At 38.9% G+C, this 19,806-nt stretch overlaps 1 pseudogene; it reads right to left on the bottom strand.

The window, feature by feature from the left end:
* Positions 1–18,809: 18,809 nt before the first annotated feature.
* Positions 18,810–19,589, bottom strand: LOC149223692 (pectinesterase inhibitor 9 pseudogene; annotated as a pseudogene).
* Between the last annotated feature and the right edge of the window lie 217 nt (positions 19,590–19,806).

The raw sequence follows: 19,806 nt of genomic DNA, 5'->3' as shown, positions 1-19,806 counted from the left end.
GCGGTGAACCAGGGCTATGCCCGAGCAATGGACTAGGAAAACAATTTCGAAATGGTGAAATTAACCTCAAATCAGACCCTAGAAAGGGACAGGTTTATGAATGTGCGTTTGGAAATGTGAAGGAACAATAGCTCTGTCGAAATTGGAAGAGGGTGAGGAAAATGGGCAGAAAAGAGAACTTAGGAGGTCAGGAGGATAGGGTTAACCCTAATACATTCAAGTTGTTGGTATGGCACCAAGGATACACAACCATTGATTTACCCTCGAAACCGTAACCATGAAGATTCATGCCATCACATACCTTCTCACATGGGATTGGGTGACGAGTAGGTGGATTATTGGTCTGTGCTATTCATTGCACAACTATCAAGTATAGGGAGTGCCAGAGGAAGCAAGTAGGTTGCCACCTCACATGAAACCGTAAACAAATTAAGTTCATTGCCCTCCATGTGTACAATGGTGTGCAGACCTTGTCATACGGCATTAAATGGCCAAGTATACAACTAGTATATTAAATCACGAGTCAAGTTGGTGAAAATAATTATAATAATATTGATGTATGTAATATATGGATTAAGTAGGTGAGTTTAGTTTCATGAAAATAATACAAATATGATTTATAATGGTATGTTGAGAAAAAAGGGACACATATGGAGTAGAAATATTGATTTTTAGTACATTAGTTGATGCATTAGTATTAGTTAGACCAAAGAAAAAAAAAACTCAGATGTTGGAGAGTGATTTAAAGGTTTGTTACAAAAGTATAGTGTTTGTAAAGTTGATTGCTACCAAATTAAGTGGATATTGTGTTAAATAATTGGAGAATATAGAAATATGCTATTATATAGATGACATTAAAAATATTGTTATATTTTAATTTTAAATTTTTATGGTGCAATAAAGAGTTGGAAAATAAAAGTTAAGATAATATTTAAGAAGGTAGTTAATTCTCAATTCTAACTAGTACAAACAAGAAAATCAACATTTATAAAACATTTATGAACTTTTATAAGCTCCACAATAAAGTTGGGCATTGAACTATTCCCACAATATATTGTGATGCTAGAATTTATTATATTTGTCACACTAAGAGGGTTGAAGATGAAAGTAACTTTCTAAAAATATAGTGTGATGCTATAATTTATCATCTATGTGACACTAAGAGGTTTGAAGATGAAAGGCACTTGTGACGCTAGAATTTATCATCTTTGTGACACTAAGAAGGTTGAAGATGAAAGTCACTTTCTCAAAATATAGTGTGATGCTAGAACTTATCATCTCTATGACACTAAGAGGGTTGAAGATGAAAGGAACTTTTTCCTATAGTGCCATGACTACACCCAAATTAGAACTCGATTTCAAAATATATGTTACAACACTAACCTTCTAAGCTCCTAATTCATCAAAACTATGGTAATATTGGAATGCTTTTCCTAATGAATTTTGAACAAGAAATGATATTCTAAAATAATCTAGGTTATCTCTTTTCTTTTTAAGGTCACTTAGATAAATTATGATGTTAATGGATGTTAATCATAATCATCATCATAACAAGAGTATAATTTACTTCTTGAATGAGTTCATTAATTGGAAATTACAAGTGACATGGGATGAAATCAATAAGAAGATAATAATGTAACATATCAAGAATGATTTGATAGATATTGATGGGTTGAAAGATAAGTAAAAAATAGTTCTAACTAAAGTAACCCATTAAGGGTTGGCACTACAAAACAAATTACATCTCACAACAAATAAGACAAGGAAATTATGCAACTTGAAGGGATCAACCCTATGGCACAATGTTGACATGATTTCAGGTTAATAATGCACTATGCAAGTGAGAAACCTATCACTATATACAGATCTACCAACCATTTCCTCTCCTACTTTTTATACTTATACATTTTACTCACCTCCTCTTTCTTTGAACCATTGTCTCAGAGATGGAGTCTCTTTTGGATTCAAAATGCCAGTAGTTTCAAAGATCATTATGGAAAGTCTAAGCTCTTTATCTGCAAAATCACACCACATAGACCTAAAATATACTAACCTATAACTATATATATATATATATATATATATATATATATATATATATATATATATATATATATATATATATATATATATATATATATGTTTAAATCACTTACCTCAAAGGTATATAAAGGATTGGTGCATAAAACGTTCCAAAGATATATCTTTTAATCCCATATTGGTCATCAACAACAACTAATACAGATGTTAGATATTAATATGAATATTTTTTAATAATTTAAATGAAAAAAATAGTAGTCATAAAGGTTTTTAGGTGTCACAAGGTTGAAAAATGGTGGTATAAGGCCCAAAAAAGGCTTCAACTTTGATACTCTTCTTGCATGGTGCCAAAATGGCCATCTTAGAGAATCGACTGATGTCCAAAAACACATAAACATTACCATGCTTGTTGGAGGGAAAATATAACATTTAATCCATAGTGACTAAATCCTAAGGCTTTCCTAGGCTATTTAAAGGAGTGTACAACACCTACTTCTTGATGTTTGGTTTACAATGACATAGGCAATGCATGATCTAATATACCAATGGACAACCTATTGAAGATTTGGCTAGTAGAAATATTTTTGAATTACTACTATTGTATTCTCGAAACCAAAGTGCCATGAGACATGACTGTAATGTGCCTCCTAGATAATATTGGCATGCTCACTTGAAGGAACAAAAAGTTAGCCTAAGTATCATAGGACCACATCCTAGAGTTTGAATTATGGAACTTTTTTTTGAGTGACCAACGTTTAATATGTGGAAACAAAGTCATAGCTACTCTCTTGTAATTTTTTCCACCCAAAAATGTCCTACCCACGAGTTAAGAACTATTTTTAGCACCACAAATAGGGGCTAATTGAGGCATTATGCAATGTGGTTGGTGGTACCCTTCTTGTATTAATCAATAATTTACCTTCTACCACAATGTGATAAAGGTTTGCATCTGCTTCAGTTTTGGTGAAGCCCAAACTAGTGAGATAGTTATCGATCCTAGTATATCAAGCACGGGGTGCTTGTTTGAGTCCATACAACGCTTGCTTGAGTCTGCACACATGCGACTCTCTGTTGAAGGTCTCAAACCCCTTCGATTGCTCAATATACACCTCCTCCTCAATAACTCCATTGAGGAATGTTATCTTCACATCAATTTGGTGGATCTTCCACCTCATCTATGCTAACAGTGCTAGAATTGACTTGATGGATGAGTACCTTGCTACTAGAGCAAAGGCCTCCTCATAGTCAATTCCCTCCACCCGAGAGAACCCCTTGGCCACAAATCAGGCCTTGTGTTTCTCTATGCTCCCGTCTTCTGCATGCTTTATCTTATAAAGCCATCTCGAACCAACCACTGATGTGTTTGTTGGTCTTTGGACCAATTCCAAAACACTGTTTCTGACAATGGAATCACATTCCTCTACCATATCATCAACCCATATTGGTTATTGCACTGCTTCCTCGAATGAAGATGTTTATGTCTCAACTAGCTCACTCATCAAAGCCATGTATCTAGTGTACTGATCCTATGACCTCCTTTGCTTGCACTGTGATGTGGGTGCTCCTACATTCTCTTGAGAATCCTGCAATAATTTGTTAGCTTCCCTGGTCCGCTTCCTTCCTTCTCTGGATGTCTCCACTCTCTGCTCCTTTGCTTTTGGCTACTCCACAACTTCCTAAGGTTCTTCCTTTGGAGCCAAAAGCTCATGATCAGGCTGCAATTGAAGCTCCCTCTCAGGAGAACACCTCATTGCCTTCTCCTCATCAAACTTCACATCTCTTGTGACCATTGTCATCTTCAGAGATGGAGAGTACACACGATAGTTGTGAGTTGTGTCTGTGTACCTGTTGAAGGCTTGAAATTCTTTGCCTCAACATTATAAGGGAGACCACCTAGCCAGGAACTTAAAGCAGCTCATTTTCTGTTGAAATGGTGGTTCTGACTGGCTAAACTAGGTCCAATTACCTTCTTTCTATCGCTAATGGCTTAAAGTATGCCTTTTACTTACCAATAGAGAAGAGACATCAGATCAACGCTCTTAATGATCACATAAGAAAGTGATCCTTAAGCTGATTTGGGGCTCAGCCAAGCCACCACTAAATTTTTCCCCTTTGATAAGAGGACTTCTAGGAATGTAGAATTAAATCTAAATGCAAGAAAAATGAAAGAAATCCTAAGCCTATATGTAGCAAGTCCCGATAGTGATCTGTAGCAGCTCTTCGAATGGCTTCCTGAGTGCTTTGTCTATCACCTTCTGCATCTAGGATGGAGCTAACATTATTCCTTATCTTTCTGGTTGTCGTTTGCTTGTGAAAAAAAACTAAGTTCTTGTCACCCCCTTGTAACCATAATTGTCTCGACTTGAGCCTCCATTTTGTTTCCTCTTCTCTGTTAACTCAGTATAGTTGTAAGTAGAGTTCATTTTCCTGCTGTTTGTTCTCTTGGGAAAGGCCATTATCCTCTATTGCTCTTTGGATACTCTCCAGATTGTTCTTAATTTCTTTTTTTACCTTCTCTGGTTGTTGATACTTTGTTTTAGCCCATTCTTTGATGGTAAGCATACTAAGAGGTAGGCCCTCTTAATTGGTTCTAACCTAAGGAAATATTCCATAGAATGTCTTATTAGTGGCTAGACCCACTATCGGGCTAGAGGAATTGTTTGTGTCCGCACTTAGAATTTTACTTCACCACACCCGCCTACTGCCATCTCTCTGGTTACTGCAAAACAATGCAGTAAACTAATTTCAAAAACCAAGAATTTTTTTTCCTGATGATATGCCCTCAAGGAAAGAAGAAGATAGTGGCCACGACCTTGAGACAAGGACCCTCCACACGACAACAACAGATGGACAAGGTCATGGAGGAGTACGAGGACATCTTCACTTCCCCCCATATCGGTGCCTCTGCACTGTCAGGTCAAGCACTCCATCGATCTGACCCCAGGTGCGTCATTAACCAATGGACCAATCTATCGATGCTCCGTTCTGGAGAACGATGAAATCAAGAGGAAAATTTAGGAGTTGCTACAGAAATGTCACATTCAGCCAAGTTCATCACCCTGTGGGAGCCCTATCATGTTGGTACAAAAGAAGGATGGGACTTGGAGACTCTGTATTGACTATCGGGCACTGAACAAGATCACTGTCCGGAATAGGTACCCAATCCAATGGATTGATGACCTTCTGGACCAACTCACAGGAGAAAAATATTTCAACAAGATTGACTTGAAGTATAGATATCATTAGGTACCAATCGAACCCTCCAATGTGTGGAAGACTGGCTTCAAAGCCAAGGAGGGCCTTTTTGAATGGTTGGTTATGCCTTTCGAGTTGACGAATTCTCCTGCAACCTTCATGAGTCTCATGGATGACATCTTACGACCATTCACCAACTCATTTGTAGTGGTATACTTGGATGACTGATGAGCGCCAGTATTGCAGCAAGGATGCTACAACTCTTGGGCTACTAGCTTTACTTATCAACTTGAGGTTCAAACAAACTTGGAGGTGACAGTGCTATATGCACAAGTAAAAGTGAAGGTCCTACCTGTTATCATTGTTCACCTGGTGAGAGACCCCAGGGGTTCCAAGCTAGACTTCTATAGAGTCAGAAGAAGATTAATTCTTTGATGGAAGAAGAGCAAATCTATTCTAAGAGAGCTACTCTACTGCAGAAATGAAGAAAACAACATGTAATGCTAAATCACACCATATCCTAATTAACCATTTAAATAGCTATGCTAAGCAAAATTTCTAAATCAACACTAACCTAATGCTGTTATCTAAGTTACAAAAGTAAAGAGCATCAAACCATACTAATGTGTAAGCAAGGAAACTAAACTAAATTTGTTTTCACTTTTTTTTTATTTTTTTGGTGTTTGCGATGATCGAACAGTGTTGGAGTCTGATTGAATAACCAAATCAAAGCTGAGGAGTGGTAGCGTTAAATTATACACATAGCAATGTTCGGGAAGGAGTCAAGCGGAAGAGAAATCGAAGATTGCAATTAGCGAAAGGAAGACGTAATGAAGCAACAGTGCACAGGAACCGTTGGATCAGTTGGGAACCATTGGATCTTCAGCCAGAGTTAGTAAGAGCACCTTCACCACATCCAACAGGTTCTCCAAATAGTGTGGCAACACAAGCTGTGTGCCGATTTGGAGAGATTTACTTTCGGCATGACCCAGGTGTAGTATTTGGGATACATTATTGATGAACGGAGGGTGCAGGTGGATCTAGCCAAGATTCAAGTCATTCAAGATTGGCCAACCCTAACCACTCTGACAGAGCTCCGCAGTGTTCTAGGTCTTGCTAATTTCTACCGCAGGTTCATGTTGGGGTTCTCTCATATCACTTGGACCTTGAGTCAAGTCACCAAAGGAGGAGTGAAAGAAAAATTATTTTGTTATGAATCTCAATAGAAGGCATTCATAATGTTGAAACATCGCCTCTGCTCTACACGAGTGCTCACATTACCAGACTTGTAACAACCATTCGAGATTGAGACATATGCCTCTGACTATGCTATTGGAGTAGTCCTTACTCAACAAGGGCATCCAGTGGCATATCACAGTGAGACACTTTTAGACACGGTACAAAACTATCCCACTTATGATAAATAGATGTATTCCATTGTGCAGGCCTGCGGATCATGGAAGCATTACATTTTTGGGAAGGAAACAATCATCCACACCGACCACTGATCCCTGCAATTCATACAGACGCAAGGGAAGTTGCAAAATGATTGCCACCAGAAGTGGTCCACATACCTGCAACAGTTCCATTTGAATATCAAGTAAAAGAAGGGAAACACAAATAATGTTGCAGACTTCCTCAGCCGACCACCGATCATGGTGTTAACTACTGTGCTCAACTCTTGTGGGAATGAGACTTCTGATTGGCCACTTCTCTACAAAAGCAACCCAGAATTCGAACACACATACCATATGCTCTTGGGGGGTCAGTAAGTTCCAGGTTTTCACCTCTAGGATGCATTGTTATGCCATATGGGACACCTTTGTGTTCCTTCAAGCGAGCATGCGAAGATGATTTGGGAAGCGCACTACAGTCGGGCCGCTGGGAATTTCAGGGTCAAGAAAACAGTGGCAGTACTGCAGAAGTATATCTATTGGCCAAATATATGAATGCTTATAATATTTAATATATTGTTAAGGAGATTACCCCTTGACTAATTAGTGAAGTATTTAATATTGGATGAGAGAGTTGTAAGGCTGAAATTTTGGCTACCACGAGTTAAATTTGGTATGTGTATTATGTCAATGCAAAATTAGATTTCACACCTCTCCAGGAATCAATCAAAATCATTTATACATACTAATCAAAGGCATTCAATAGATGTTTAAAGCATTGGTTGGGAGGATTTCATTGTCATATCCATCCAAGGGTTTCCAAACTAGAGAAACAAGGGCATGTGTTTGATTTATGGGCTAACATTTGAAAAATTGCTACGAGGAGAGGAGTTGGTGGGAGTCCTTCTTATGGCAAGGCCCTGCACCTCTTCCTTTACTTCTTAAAGTAGGCTTCAAATAAGTGATTATAGATATATGATACATATAATATGCAAACCACTCACAACACAACAATATTGAACATTTGAATGAGACATAACTTAATTTATTTTCAATATATTTTTTCTTTAAAAAAGGCAAGATATGCTACCATGATGCAATGCAATGATTCACCAACATTGGGCACCAAACAAATGACTTGGACCATGAATGTTATGTACGATGACAGTCATCCACTATAAGCTATGATTATTAGCCACTCTGACACCCCTTATTTATGGTCACTCATTGAACATGCTCATGAATCTAGTATGGTGTGAGGGTCTTGCCTACAATGCAAGCTTTCTAACACCCTTTACAACAACATTGCTTTATGAAAGGCATTTGACATTGATTCATAATTTTTCCTTTGTATATGAGAAAGAAACTAAATGTTACTTCTCCCTTATCCAAGATAATGCTCTTGATTACAAATTGAACAATGTATCATGACATTGCCTTTCTCTCTTCGTGTGAACTTGCTCAATTAGCATCTAGATACCTTGTGAGATAAAACTCAATTTGTGTATTGTATTTGGTATTGTGTCAATTATTCATTTTTTATGTCCTAATGTTGTGTTAATGGCCTTCCAATGCATGGTCAATCTTGAATTAAAATTTTGACATGGAAAATCCCAATTTTGAAATTTTGGCAATCAGAGGCACAATGCAAGGACAACGTGTATCCATCTTGGTGGACAGTGGGGAAACCAAAATTTTTATTGATGCACAGTTGGTGGAGTGTAGAGGAATTCATAGATTGATATATATCCTGAACAACATGGGCGAGAGAGGATGCCCATGCTTCACCTTACTTGTCTTATTTATTGTTGGTTCAATATGTTGAGGATATGGTTGATGGGAGAGATGTTGAGGATATGGTTGATGTCTTGATATTGAAGTCAAAATCCTTCCTTAACCCTTTAGCCAAAGAGGTGTCTCCTAAAGTATATCCAATAATATCCTATGAAGAGTCATAACATTTAACTTGGAATCATGGCCCACCATGATCATCTAATAATTAATTGAAATAGAACTAAACCCCAATTTAGGGATTTGGTGGATCATATGGTGGGACTATTCTAGTGGGAACCCTAAATAGATGACCTGAAAACCCCTTGATTTTCTACCTTGTTTTCATTCATCTCCCAAATTTCTTGTTGGCTACACAAGTCTTAGAAAACATGACAAGGAAGATGAGAGGGTGTTGACAAGGACATTAGTTTGTCCTATAACATCATAAAGTGCATCCACGTGGATGAACATGGAATGGGAATTAAGGTCATAAAGTAGACTAGAGTGTTAGAGAAATAGGGTGCATCAAAATATTTTTTGAGTGTCCCAAAGGGAAATATACAATTCTTATCTCCTCTAAAATACAATATACATTTATTGTGGTGATAGTAACCACAAGATTCTTACAACTAGTGGTACAGTACTTGGTCATGAATGAATATGCAGAAAAGAAATCTAAAGATTTCGACTCACTGGCATAAAATAGATCATGGGGCCGAATCAAAATTTCAAGGGACATGTCAAGGATCTCCGGTAAAATGTGGTTAGCAGCCAAAGACTACCTTCCAAATAATTTAAGGAGAGTAGGGAATATTTAGAGGAGGCCAACTCAAGAAACCATAAGCAAGAAAAGGGGGAAGCTATCTAAAAAATATGGTTAGAGTAGGCATCAAAATCCCTATCCTTGAACAAAATGGTGGTTTACACAGCGCTCATGAGAGAATATGGGATGGAGGGTAGATTGGCATGGTCAGAAAATGAGAGAAGGGTTTTATCTACTAAAGGAATATGGGATGGAGGTTATGTCTAAGTTCAGGGAGGCTTTTAGATTTTTTTACAAGGATGGAGGTGGATGTATCACAACAAAGGAGCTTGGGACAGTAATGCATTCTTTGGGTCGAAACCCACCTATGGTTTTGTGCATGATGGGCGGACCCTATGTTAGGATGGGCAGACCCACCTATGGTTTTGTGCATGATTTTCACACATGTTTTTGGACGTGATGGTTTTCGGTCCATGGTATTAGACGTGATGGTTTTCGGTCCATGGTATTGGATGCTTCGACATGTAGAAATATGTATTATAACATTGAAAGGAATATAATGAAAAAATCAAGCTGGTAGTCCCGGTTTCGAGATCCATGGGAAAATCTCTGTGTATATGTGCTTTATGTGTTATGCTCTCGCATTGTTTATTTTCTGTGTTTTAGAATTTGTATGTAGGTAATTTTTGTATGGGATTAAAACCTACACATACATCCTACTACTTAAGTGCTCCTTTAGGGAGGCTAGTGGTTATTTGTTGTATAATATTTGAGGTGCCATGATGCAAATGGCCAAGTATTTTGTGCCAAATTTCATCAACATCGCGCCCTGCACTTTCTCTGCCTTAGTGATTAATGCAACATAGTCTTCCACATCTAGATTATATAGGTTCTTCACACGAACTCTGATCTGCTTCACCTGTCCCATGGCTATGTGTCTTAGGAATGCTTTTCCTTTGATTAATATCACTTCACAACCATGGTCTTCGAAAATTGCAACAAAGATGAGATTTTTCTTTAGGCCTAGAACAAACATGACATCCTTGAGCCTAATGAAGGAGCATTCGACACTCTTAATCAAACAAGGAATCCAAAGCGGAGCAAGGAGGACGACGTGGACCATCGGAGTAAACATGGGACATTTCTATTAAAATAAAGCTAGTTTGATAGAATGGATAAAGTCTCTAGAGGACTTATTTAATGTAATCTGCCATATGTATGTATGCATGTAGAGAGAATTAGGGACAGTTGAGTGATTCATGGAGAGGATTTGATCGGATCCTTTCAGTGATCCAATCCAATGTGTTTATAAATGATGAACCTACGTGTTCAATAGGAAAGAGTGAGAACAAAGTAAATTTGTGAGAACAGAGTGATCAAAATGCAGTTGAAGGGGAATTTGCTCCCAAGGTTAAAATGCCTTAGATCTGTAATCATATCGTGTATAATATAAAGTGTGTTCAGTGTTGATATTGTGTGGATTTCAGTGTGTGTATATGTAATAATGCCTTTTCGTGTTATCCGTATATATATGCGATGATGGCTTAATTCCTGTGTTACGAGATTGTTGATCGACCATTGATCACTATAACGATCGATGGTGATCCATTGATTAACGAAAATATTTTTATATATGGTGTGTCGTGTGTAGACAAAGTCGCTGGCAGAACAATGTTTTAAGCGCAGAATCCATCAAATGGCTGACGAATGAGAGAATGCACAGGATCCGTTGGATCTCATAGATCAACGGTCTAGATCAAAATACAAAGGAACCTAAAGGAACCATCAGAACCGTCTGATGGAACAGATCGATGGTCATCACATGGTGGAAGAGCACAGAAGTTATTTCGTGAAAAAAGTGGTTTCGAAATAATCGAAGTGGTATTTTGGGTGAGCGAAAAGTGGTAAGTGATATTGAAGGGTGAGAACTCGATTCCACTTAGTGATTGACACGTAGTAGCGAGGAGGAGAGAGGAAACCGCTTTATCGGGCGGTTGATCCTCATGCTATTTGTCCACCTGAAATCAATGTGGACCATCGGATCCACTAAGTGCAGATCGACGGTGGAGGATTGATGCGCCAGTTTGAATATTTAGAGTGAATGTTGACCGTTGGATCTGGGAAGGTAAAGGACGGAAAATATCGGTGAATGGAGAGCTCAGCGGGACGCCGATGGACCGGATGTGGGGACCCGACGATTTATGAACGCGGGTTCATTCTTTTTGAAGTCTGGCCATGCTTTCGACTATGTGTTTTCCCCTTTATTGCTGTGTATTTCCAATAAAGTGTTGTGGTCCCGATTTATAAAGAAAAATCGACTAAGTCGTATGGTCCTGGTTTTTAAAGGCTAAGGCCATGAATAATTCTTCCGATAAGTTTTTCGGCCAAAACCCATAGGTCTCAGGGTTGAATATTGATATGAAAGGGGTTTTGGCCTTACCCCAAAATAATTTTTCATCATTTGGAGATAGTTTTTGGAGACAGTGGGCTCCGGCTGAGGGAAGGACACTGGAGGAAACCACTATGCATTTTTGAATGGTAAGGGAGGTTGGGATTTCTGCGCATTACACGATTCGAACAAGCAACGAAAAATCTTGAGGGTTACATATGTGAAGTATGTAGTTCAGGAAAGTTGGATGAGGCTAGGTTGCTAAGGAAACTCCAAAATTTAGCTAAGTGTGGGATCAGTGGAACTTATGTGAAAAGTGATAAAACTTCACTACGATCACACACTTGAAAACTTATCGATACAACATAGACCATCTAGAACATATAACACATACTTCACTTAATGCAACAACCTTTGTGGCAGCTTACGACAAGTGCGGCTTTGATTATAGACTTCGGGAGGATAAAGGTGACACTTGTGTAAGAGTGTGTGAAATGAGTGTTAAACATGTATCATTCTCATAAATATTTCCCCTTGAAGCAAAACAAACCTCCCTTTGCATGACAAGAGATTACCCCCATGCCCAAAGATGACACATTCTATGTAAAGATAAAAGCATAAACGACTCTTAAGATCGAAAAGGGGAGCTTGAGATCATCAACTTACCAATAAGTGACTAAGGAACGATTGATCACAATATCCATAGTAGGCTCTGAAATTTAAGTGTAGGCCAAAATTTTGGAGGGTGTTGCAGCATCTAAAACAGAGCCTTCACCTTCTTGCTAGCTTCATTTGTAACTAGTGTCTTGAATTCTACGAACTCAAAGAATGTCTCATCTTTATTCCACGTGAAGAAGATCCAACACTTCCGTTAGAAGTCATCAATAAAAGTGACAAAATATTTGTGTCTGATAGTGTAGGTCGTCAAGAAAGGTCCATAAACATCATAGTGGATCCTTTCTAGGACTGCATGTGCTTTGTTGTCCTGATCATGGAATGTGGATTTTATGTACTTTTGTAATGTACATCCTTTGCATATATCCTATTGCTTAAGTGCTCCTTTAGAGAGGCAAGTGGTTATTTGTTTTATAATATTCGAGGTACCATGATATAAATGACCAAGTATTTTGTGCCAAAGTTCATAGACATCGCGACCTTCACTTTCTCCGCCTTAGTGCTTAATGTAGCACATTCTTCCACATCTAGCTTATACAGGTTCTTCACACGAACCCTGATCTGCTTCACCTGCCCCGTGGTTATGTGTCTCAGGAATGTTTTTCCTTTGTTGAATATCACTTCACAACCATGGTAAACCAACCACTCAATGAATGCTAGTGACAGACCCCTAATCCTTTACCTTTACCTTTTTTTACTATCACCTCATATTGAAATTTTGAAGACAAATTATTTCTTTTCTCTTAAAAAATTGTCTTAAAGTCCCCCTCCGTGTAGTAGTGTCAAATGCAAAAATAAACAAGTTGTCTCTAATCGTATCAGCATATATGAAAGGGACAGAAGAGGAATTGATGTCTGAGAAATCTTGTCAGTAAAACTTTTCGTGTTCTTCTTAGTCGACTAACCCCACAAAACAAAGAGCCCAAAAAATCATTGTCTTTATATAAGATAACGTGAATGGTAAGTAAAATAACAACCTCGGTATAGGCACAAGACAATAGCTGTCTACAAGCTGGCCGACTTAGGGTGCACTGTCACAATCAATTTTTTAGTTCTAATTAGATAATATCATCTTAAATTGATATGTTTGTGTCTTAATTGTTAATTGTATTAAACATAGGTTTTTTTTCTAAGTAGTACTCATCTATTAATATAATACAAAAAAAGTTACAGAGAAACCTGATCTTAGAGATGTTAAGCATCAGTCATCATCACAAAATGCAACTATTGGCATTAGACTACCCCAACAGAGGGGAAACTAGTCCAAGAGGCTTTGAAGACTGCCCCTGTTATGGGGGAAACCAGTGATTGAACTAGAATAACTATTTCAAGGTAGACCTTGGTTTTCCAAAATGAACAAAGAGGAATGCAATCCTGAACCAAAAAGATAGGGACATAACCAAGTAACAGTATGCCATTTCCACCTAGCAGAGAGTCAACCAGAGAATTCAAGACACTTGGCGTGAAGACAGAACACATCCAGACCACAAAACCACGAATCATAGAAACATATCCGCCTGGAATTCAGACACCTTTACGAGAGACCAAAAACCACAAAAAGTGAGACGAATCCACCTGGGAGCTAGAGACCTTTGCATGAGGCCACGTGTTAGGCTGGTGGTTCCTCCAGAGCTGGCTCTTCCTCAATCTGGTAGGCAAACTGATACCAATCGTCATCCTCTTCAGACGCGCCGCAACCTTGAACAGTTGAAGAATCTACAGTGCCTTCAGCATCCATCTGTCGCTTACCAGCATCCCCATCGTTATCTTTGTCATGCAGAGCCTTACTGCTTTCACCTTGATGCTTGTTGATGATCCCATGACTACCTGTGTCTTCCCTGTTCTGCTTGTTACCACTACTAGATAGAGTAGCTTGCGTCACAAACTCTTCCTTGAAAGAAATTGTGATGTTAGCAGTGATTGTAGGCCTGCTTAGTGAACTGCAGAAATGAAATTGTGTGCTGTGAGGGCCAAAAAGAGGAGGGAGTGGAAGATCCATAGTGTGGACAACATTGTCCCTCCAACCTCTCCCACTTCTGGTATTCAGGAGGCTATGAGTGGGGTTAATGAGCGAGTTGGGCAATTCAGTAGTTGAGTCTGGGGAGTCAAAGGAGGAACTGGTAGAAGCTCACGAGCGGTTAAAACCTCCATGTGAACCTCCACGCCTACTGCGCATGCGGTGCCTCAGGCGAGCCATGGCTGAATTGACAGCAGAAGAATTGGAATGAAGGCGACGATGAGCGGGATCAGGGGTGGGCAAACCACAATCAAGAAGACAATGACAGGAATGTGAAAAATGAAAACCATTGCCAAAATTTTGACAAGGGAGAATTAGGTAGCGACTACGTGTAGCAGTTCTGAAACACAGTTTAGCCGCTTGTGGAGGACAAATGCCATGGAGAAGGGGAGGAGTAACAAAACGGTTTTCAGGGGCCATGGTGTTGAAGGAGGTGAGCTCGTCACAGCTTTCAGAGTTAATAAATTTCACCTGCAAGGTGTTTTTAATCCATCTGCGGTGAGCTCTCAGGACGAAGCACTTAGCCAGATGGCTTCCCAACTCGCCATATTGAGAGCTCTGAAGGTTCATGAAGAGATACAGGCTTCCAGTTTTTCTAAGAGAATTTTCTAGGATGAGTGCTTTAAGGCAAAGGCTGTCATTGGAGATCCCAGGTATTTGGAAGGCAGAGATGCAATCGAGAAGCCCAAAATTCTAGCTATGGAGGCTTGAGTGATGGGAGGTGTGTGAAAGAAGAATACTTGAGATTTTGATTTGTTAATGTAGGCGCCAGAGGCATTCGAAAAGTCAGATAAAATTGATTTCAGCTTATGGGCTTCTTGGACCGAAGGATGACCAAATAACATATTGTTATCCACAAATTGTTGGTGGGTGAAAGCAGGGGTATTCTGGAAAGAAAGGCCACGTAATTGCTAGTGAAGGGCATCCTTGATGTAACGTCCAAGACCTTCCGCCATAATAACAAATAGAAAGGGTGATAGAGGGTCCCCTTGTCGGATACCTCTAGATAGGTGGAAGGGGGTGAAGGGGGTCCCGTTGACAAGAATTGAGCAAAAGGTAGAAGTGATGAGACTCATAATACATCTTACCCAGGGGGGGTAAAGCCAAAGGCTAGTAGTATTTTTTGAATATATTTCTAGCTTAAAGTATCGAAAGCTTTTGAGAGGTTGATTTTAGGAGCATACCTACCTTTTTGGTTTGCTTTAGGGAGTGAATGATTTCATGAGTGAGAATTATGCCATCGTTGATCTGCCTTCCTTCCACGTAACTTTATTGCTCTGGTGATATAAGAAGAGTAAGCAGGGGCTTGAGGCATGTGGCGATCACTTTGGAGACAATTTTTTACAATACATTGCATAGTGCAATAGGTCGGAATTTGTCCGGAGTCTGGCTGTTCTCCTCCTTAGGGATGAGGGCGATGAAGGTGGCATTCAAGGATGGAAGCATCCATCTGTTAACTCTTGAATACTCGACTACTTGCCAGACTTCCTCCTTGATTAGATCCCAGAAGTTGTGAAAGAAGTCCGAAGTGAAGCCGTCTGGTCTGGGTGCTTTCCGAACTTTGAGCTGTCGCATAGTTGTCTCCACTTCCTGTAAGGAAATAGGCATAAGAAGTATTTGATTGTGCTCCTCATTTACGATCTTAGGAATAATCTTGATGATCTTCTCTATAGCTGGCAGTCGATCAGTCTCTGTTTCCTAATGCACCCTCTGAAAGTGGGTGAGGAGTTCTTGTTCTATATCTTCATGCTTCTTTAGATGTTCCCCTTATCGATTTTGGAGGAGAGTAATGTTGTTTCGTATTCTCCGTTGGATAATGGTATGGTGGAAGAACTTTGTATTGCGTTCGCCCCCTTTAAGCCATCGGATCCTTGATTTTTGTCTCCAAAGAATCTCTGCCTGTCTTGCTCTTTCTGAGATCTGCATTTGTAGTTGACGTTCTTGTTCTGCTATGGTTTCGGATTTGCCTTTAGCTATGATTCTCTGCTGTAATTTTTGCATTTCTTGTCCAAGAGTGTTTTGCGCCTAAAATATATTGCCGAAGGTAAAGCGATTCCACTGTTTTTTTTTTCCTTGATATGTTTTAGCTTTTGTTGGAGCTTGCACATTTTGCACCTTCTGGTGGTGTGAAATTTCTCCATGTCTCTGTTATCAGGTTATGAAAATCGGGGTGATTCAGCCAAAAGGCTTCAAAGCAAAAGGGCCTGAGAACATTGTCTCCCGGTCTTTGTCAATGAAGCCTAATAGGCCAATGGTCCGAGCCATAGAGTGGCAATATAGAGGCCAAGAGATCCCCGCCAAGATGTATTGCGTTATCAGATATCAGGAATCTGTCTAACCGAGATGCAATTTGGTGGGCATCTGCACGCTTGTTTTTCCAAGTATAAATGCCATTATTGAATTCCATATCCATAAGCCTGTTGTTATGAATGTAGTTTATGAAGTGCGTGCTTTCACAGTCCAGCTTGATCCGTCCTCTTTTTTCCTCCAATCTCGTAATCATGTTGAAGTCCCCTCCTGTGATCCAAATTAGGTGGGATCTTTCTGAGTTGATCTGAGTTAGGGTGTTCAATGTGTCTACTTTGTTTGTTCCCTCCTGGGGGAAGTAGACATTAGTTAAGTGTCCATGAACATTTGTCCCTGTTAAATGAAACTTGGCCTGAATAAAGTGCTTACTGGCATGTATGTTGGTAAGTGTTATAGCTCTATCATCCCAAACGATGGCTAGCCCTCCTGAGGCTCCCATGGCTTCCACCGCCACTCCTTTGCTTCCTGGCCATGCTTTGGCAAGGATTTGATCCAACGTTGTGGAATTACACTTGGTCTCCTGCAAGAAGAGAATTTGAGGCTTTTCCTGTTGTAGCATGTTCCTTATTAATCATCCCTTCCCTGGGCTGTTGAGCCCTTTGATGTTCCATGAGATGAGCTTCATGATTCATGATTGGAAGGGGATTGTCTATAATTCTTATTCTTAGAGTTTGATCCTACCTAACTTACATTGAGATATATCACCACCTTCTTGGAGAAAATTGAATATGCCATATCTAAATGTTGGTATTTTTGTATTCAAATGCTCCACCTTATTGTGATATCAGAGATATTATTTTATTTCTTCAAAGATTCACTTAGCTCTCTCGAGACACTCGTAACTTATGAGTAACAAGTATACTTAACTACCTTCTTAGAGATTAACATACACCAGGCTGCTTGCCTCTTACATCCAATCCTCCAACACTACTAGGAAGAGGCCCCATGGCTAACTTCAAAGGTTACATAAACAAAATTTCAAAAGCTTAAATTACTCCCTTAACATCATGATCATTACACTTTTCTTTATGGCCTTAAATGTTAGAAATGCATCTCTTAAGCAACAATAATACCTCTTTCTTTTCAAGCTTCATTATCATTACAAATATGTCACCTACTAATATACGCCTAATGATTTTTTCTTCATATTTCTTCTTTTAAATCATTTTTTTCTTTATTTCTAGTGTATTTTAATATTCACATTCTCATCTCCATATATTCATTCTTAATAGTTTTTTAATATTCACATTCTCATTTCTATATATTCATTCTTAATATTTTTTCAAACCAACAGTAATTCTTATAAATATTAAATATAAAAGTGGTCATTGTATTAAATATAAAGTTTTGTCTTAAAATATTTTTGTCTCAAAATGCTTTTGTTTTAAATATAAAGTTTTGTCTTAAAATAATTTTGTCTTAAAATAATTGTCTTAAAATATTTTTGTTTTAAATATAAAGTTTTCTCTTTAAATTTGTGTCTCAAACTACTTTTTTTCTCAAATATAAAGTTTTGTCTCAAAATATTTTAGTCTTAAATTATTTTTGTATTAAATATAAAGTTGTCTTTATTTTTTGTCTCAAAAATACCCTTGGTATAGTAGTGTGGGAACAGGTTGTTCATGCGCACCCTTGGGTTCTGCGATTAATTATTTTTACAATATACGAATATTACATTAAAGCTTTCTTTATCTTTCCAGGACATCTTGAAGCAGCAAAGGCATATTCTTCATATATCGTCTTCGTTCAACTGTACAAGCGACCATCGTTTTTACAGCGACCATACAAATAAATGTAATTGAAATATAGAGAGACCATTTGGACAAATCTGATACTATAGTAATGAAGATCACTTGCAGGGCTTCATAAGAACAAAGTTGTTGCTCCATAGGCAGACACGGTGGCTATGTTTTGGATTTTGCCGAGCCCCGTAAATTTGAACAGAGGCCAATTTTGAATTTAATGATTATGATTACTTTTAATGTCAATTTTTTTTAAAATGAAATACAATCCAACTTTTAACTAGGTTGAACCGGACTTTTGATATTTCCTTTCCAAACTCCAAATTCGCTAACATGTGCGTCCTATTGTCAGGTAGACAAGGCCTAAATCGCTCTATCCCACCATTAAAATCCATTCAATAATCGAACGCAATTCAACCAACTTAAAGATATCTTATATATTACCAGAGAAAATATGCATTCGTTCACAAATTAACCCACTTCCTTTATGTAAACTAATATTAATTATATCATCATATTACACAAGTTACCATAAAAGACCAAAGTTTGGCTTAATGCTAGGGTGCCAAACTAAGATTTTATTTAAATTATTATCTTAATACGGCCTTGAAGGCTTCAAAGCTGCACAAGTTCCTTATAACCTCCGCTGGCAGCAAATCGGTTGACTAGAGCGAGGGCATTACTGATCAATTCGCAAACATACTGAACGCGGCCGGTGACCATGACCGTAACTCTCCCAGTGGCGTTGAGATCCTGAAAGCCGTCGAGGCAGGTGTTCTCGTTGGTGAGGGCAGCGCTCATCCACGTCTCTACGTTGCTTATCTGAATTTTGAAGGTGTTCCGCCTCAGATGCTTCAGCTCTGCCACAGATTTGCCAATCTGGTCCGTGGCGTCGCCAAAATTCTCCAGACAATCCTCCAGCGCCTCCTTTTCTCTTTCACTGGCGCCTCTGGTTCCGAGGCCGGCGGCCCAAACGGAAACGTTGCGAGCATTAATGAGGCTGATAATCACGGCCGCATTCACAAGATCGCTTTGCTTGGGCCTCAGATGTCCTGCGTAAGAAGAAAGCGACGTAACACAGAGCTTCGGATAGAGAGTCACTTTGCACGAAGTTTTGATGAATTCCGCGATGTCCGTGTGAGTGTAGTCCACGGGATATTTCACGTCCTCTGTTGTTGCCGCTGCTGCTATTGTTGAGGCGAGAGTCACAGCAAATATGATAACAGAAAACATAGTGAATGATAGATCCATGGCAATTCGAACGCTAGTTGATAGTGAATCAGATGTAACACAAAGCAATTGCAAATTCTTGAAGAGAATTGTAGTTGTACTGCTTTTCTTTGTTAAAAGCATAGTTACCAAATTCAAGCCGAGCCGAATCGCCCTGAAAAATACGGCAGTTCGATTCGGTTCGGTGATTAATACGGTTAAATTCGATTCGAGGGAAATATATTAGCTTTGGTTTCTTCTCCCAAATAATAGAACTGACGTGCATGGACTTGGTATTATTA

This window comes from Pinus tabuliformis, chromosome Q, assembly GCF_031772625.1.
Source record: "Pinus tabuliformis cultivar Carrire ecotype Pingquan chromosome Q, CPIR1, whole genome shotgun sequence".
NCBI lineage: Eukaryota > Viridiplantae > Streptophyta > Pinopsida > Pinales > Pinaceae > Pinus > Pinus tabuliformis.
Note: the sequence above shows the minus strand (reverse complement) of the source record. Positions and strands in the feature narration are given on the sequence as shown.